Consider the following 4,332-nt stretch of genomic DNA (forward strand, 5'->3'; position numbering starts at 1 on the left):
TTTTTTAAAAGAGAAAAATGTAGAAAAAAACTTGGAATTATAAAAAAAGATCATAAGGTGAACAATGACCCCAGGGAGGTTGACATTATTGCTAGGTGCCAATCAGTTCCAACCCACAGGGACCTTAGAGACGACAGGACGAAGCGCTGCCCAGTCCTGCGCCATGCTCACAGTGCTTCCTCTGCCTGAGCCCATTGTTGCCGCCACAGTTCAATTCACCTCCTTGATGGATGGCCTTCCCAGCTACCTTCCCTTGCAGGATGACTTTCTCCAGGGACTGGTCTCTCCCGACAATATGCCCGCAGTCGGTAAAATCAAGCCTCTCCATCTTGCCTCTAAGGAACACTGGCCGTATTTCTGCCAAGACATATCTGTCTGTCTTTTCAGGCGTCCAGGGAACTTTCAATGTTCTGCTCCAGCCCCATAATTCAAATGTACCGATTTTCCTATACAGTCTTCGTTAGCAATGTCCAACTTTCACATGCATATAAGGGTGTGAAAATGCCATGATTGGGCCAGGAGCACCTTAGTCTTCAAAGTAACATCCTTCCTTTTCCATAATCTAAAGAGAGCCAGTGCAGCAGATTTACCTAAAGCAACCTGTCTTTTGATCGCTTGACTGCTGCTTCTGTCAACGTTGATTGTGGATCCAAGCAGGACAAACTCCTTGGCCACCTCAGCCTTTGTCTCCATCTATCATGGACCCATCAGTCCAGTCGGGAGGATTTGGGTCTTCTTTGCATTGAGTTGTAATCCATGCTGAAGGCTGCGGTCTTAATCTTGATCAGCAAGTGTTTCAAGTCCTTCTCACTTTCAGCAAGCATGCGTGTGTCACCTGCACATAGTAGGTTGTTACTAACCCTTCCTCCGATCCGGATGCCATGTTCTTTTTCATATAAGCCAACCTCCCTGATCATTTGCTCAGCATACAGATGGAGTAAGTATGTTGAGAGCGTGCTAATCCCTGTTCACACATTTTTCTTGATTTTATTTTTTATGAAAATAAAGGTTTATTTTGGAATACTTTGAGATTTACAGGAAAAAAAGTTGCAAAGACAAGGCACAGAGTTCTGGGGTGCCCTGCCGCCAGTCTACCAACATCTTACATGAGCACCATCCCTCTGTGAAAACCCCGATACTGATGCTGCGTAGTTCGTTCCTGGCGAGCCTGCTCCAGCAGGGCCCGAGCCTGTGCTGTGTTTACCATTGGTCCATCACTCCAGAGTTCAAACCCAGACCATACACTAACGTCCTGCCTTGTTCAAAGATCCATCCAAGAGCCACCTGGCACTCAGGACTTCATCTCTTTAAGTCTGTTGGTCACTCTGTCACCGTTCCCTGGGGCAGAGAGTGGGTGGGAAGTCCTCACTGCTGGGGTGGAGGATCGAGGGCAGGGAACAAAGCTGGGAGACCAAGGCTGGCCTCAGCCTGCTCCCTTCCTCTCATTCTCCCGACCGCCATGCACTGGCCCCTCCTGTCTCATCACTGCAGATAGACCAGGAGAGATGCTTTGGTTGGAGCAGGTGCAGTCCTCGGGGAGGCCTGTCCCTTGCCCTATCACAGCATCACCAAAACCTTGAGGGCCAGGGCATTGTCTTGGTTCATGATCTAGCCAGCTGGAAGCCAGGTGTGAGTTCTGGGTTCTTGAGGGCTTGGGCAGGGGGTCATGGAGACTACTCCTGAAGTCCGAGGTGGAAGCACCCAGGTACACCCTCAGGTCAGATAGGGTGGACTGCACCAGCTTGGCAGGAATGGTCTCTCACTGCAGCTGATGGTAGGCGGCGGCAAAGCGGTGGCAACCCCCAAAGGAGTACAAGTAGTCACCACTCTGAGCCCTTTTGATCCAGAGGATGTTGATGAGGGGGGGTCACGCTGTTGGGGTCCTCCTGAATCGTGTCCATCAGGCTCTGCACCGTGGCCGGGTCCACCACCATCAGCAACAGCACGTTGTGCACAGAGATGATGCAGCCCGAGTGGATGCTACTTCCCTGCCTGCTGCCACTGCTCCAGGGACCCTTAGGTGCCCCCAGGCCCACCGTTACCCTGCCCAGCGCCCCTCCAGCTCGCAGTCCCATCGTGTTACTGCCACTGCTGCCACTTTCTTGAATTTAAACCGTGCAGTATTCCCGTGTTCTTTCCAAAAACACCCTCTTGATCCATGTAAAGTTCCACCTGAGCACGATGAAGTGTTCTGGAATTCCCATTCTTCTCAAGATTGGTCACAGTTTGCTATAATCCACACCCATCAAAACCAGCCAAGATCTTTCTGGCATTGTCTGCTTTGAGCCAAGATCCATCTGCTCTGAGCAATGAGTTATCATGTTCCAGGCCCTCTTCTGAGTCCTGCCTGGACCTCTGACAACTCCCTGTTAAGGTCCCTCGCAACTGTTGTTCCATGAGCTTCAGCAAAATTTTATTTGCATGTGACATCAGCGATATTGTTCTAAAATTTGGGCATTCCTTGGATCACCTTTTTCTGAAATGGGCAAAAATATACATCTCTCCCAATCAGTTGGCCAAGTAGCTACCTTGCAGATTTCCTGGCACAAATGAGTGAGGGCTTCCATGCTTCCTCCTCTTGTGGAAGTGTTTCCATTGGTACCGTGTCCCCTCCTGAAGCCAATGCCTGCAGGGCAGCTTGAACTTCCTGTTGTAGCACCTTTGGTCTTTAGTGTGTCAGTCTGGGTACTTTAGAGAAACAAATCCGCAGAAACTAAGCAAATGTGGTGAAGAAAGCTGATGGTGCCCGGCTATCAAAAGAGATAGTGTCTGGGGTCTTAAAGGCTTGAAGGTGAACAAGCGGCCATCTAGCTCAGAAGCAAATAAGCCCACATGGAAGAAGCACACCGGCCAGTGTGATCACGAGGTGCCCAAGGGACCAGGTATAAGGCATCATGCAAAAAAAAAAAAGATATAAGTGTGTGTATGTATGTGTATATATGTGTATATGTATATATGTATGTATATATATGTATATATATATCATATTAAATGAAGGGGGAAGTGCAGAGTGGAGACCCAAGGCCCAAGTGTCGACCAATGGAGATCCCCTCATAGAGGGGTTTAGGAGAGGAGATGGGTTAATTAGGGTGTGAGGTAGTATCGATGAAGAACACAGCTTTCCCCCGGATCCTGGATGCTTCCTCCCCCCAACTACCATGATCCGAATTCTACCTTGCAGGGCTGGATAGGACAGAGGCTGTACACTGGTGCATATGAGGGTTGGAGGTACAGGGAATCCAGGGTGGATGATACCTTCAGGACCAAGGGTGTGAGGGACGATGCTGGGAGAGTGGAGGGTGAGTGGGTTGGAAAGGGGGAACTGATTACAAGGATCCACATGTGACCTCTTCCCTGGGAGAGGGACAACAGAGAAGGGGGGAAGGGAGACTCCGGATAGGGCAAGATATGACAAAACAACGATGTATAAATTACCAAGGGCATATGAGGGAGGGGGGAAGGGGGAGGGAGGAGGGGAAAAAAAAGAGGACCTGATGCAAGGGGCTTAAGTGGAGAGCAAATGCCTTGAGAATGATTGGGGCAGGGAATGTATGGATGAGCTTTATACAATTGATGTATGTATATGTATGGATTGTGGTATGAGTTGTATGAGTCCCTAATAAAATGTAAAAGAAGAAAAGAGAAAAAAATGATTAGGGCAAAAAAAAAAGAGAGTTTTATGTAAGTAAGTAAGTAAGTGCACATCAAGAAAATATCCCAACCCAGTGCTGCCCAAACCCACAAGTCCAACATTAACCCATTTGTCTGACGCCAATCCACAAAATCTTCCTCCGTCTCACAAAAAACACGCAATAACGCTGACTGCAGGAGGAAAGTCAAATCAGTGAACCTGTAAGCATTTCAGCGCTGGCAGGGCTACTCCAGCACCGAGGGCTGCATCGGCGTAAGTCCATGTGGCTTTTTCTCGGGAGTGTCTTGAAGGAAGTGAGCCTTGCCAGCTGAAGCAGGAACTGGCTAAAGCAGCTGCACCCTGGTCAGACCATCACACAGCACGAGACCCAAGACCTAGAAAGGCAAGGCTCACCGAGCCATTTATCCCTCTGCCCTTCAATTAACCCCACTTGTGTTTGTTGGCCAGGTTGGCACAATAATCTTTAACTATCTCACTCATAGATCACTTCCTGAAATTGTGGAAGGTTGACTAGTTCTCTTTGGTATAGTGACTCAGTCTATTCTTGCCATTTTCTGTTGATGCTTCCTTCATCATTCAATATTTTGCCCGTAGACTCTCTCACTAGTAAAACTTGAGGCAACTGGTATTTCTTTGTGTGTGTTTTCATTTAGTTTAAGATATGCTGAGCATGGTTTTCT

The 4,332-nt window shown here is 48.4% G+C and overlaps 1 pseudogene; it reads right to left on the minus strand.

Annotated features, from left to right (window-relative positions):
- Positions 1-1,423: 1,423 nt before the first annotated feature.
- LOC142445969 (sulfiredoxin-1 pseudogene) lies at positions 1,424-2,075 on the minus strand (annotated as a pseudogene).
- Positions 2,076-4,332: the final 2,257 nt, after the last annotated feature.

Source organism: Tenrec ecaudatus, chromosome 4 (genome assembly GCF_050624435.1).
Source record: "Tenrec ecaudatus isolate mTenEca1 chromosome 4, mTenEca1.hap1, whole genome shotgun sequence".
NCBI lineage: Eukaryota > Metazoa > Chordata > Mammalia > Afrosoricida > Tenrecidae > Tenrec > Tenrec ecaudatus.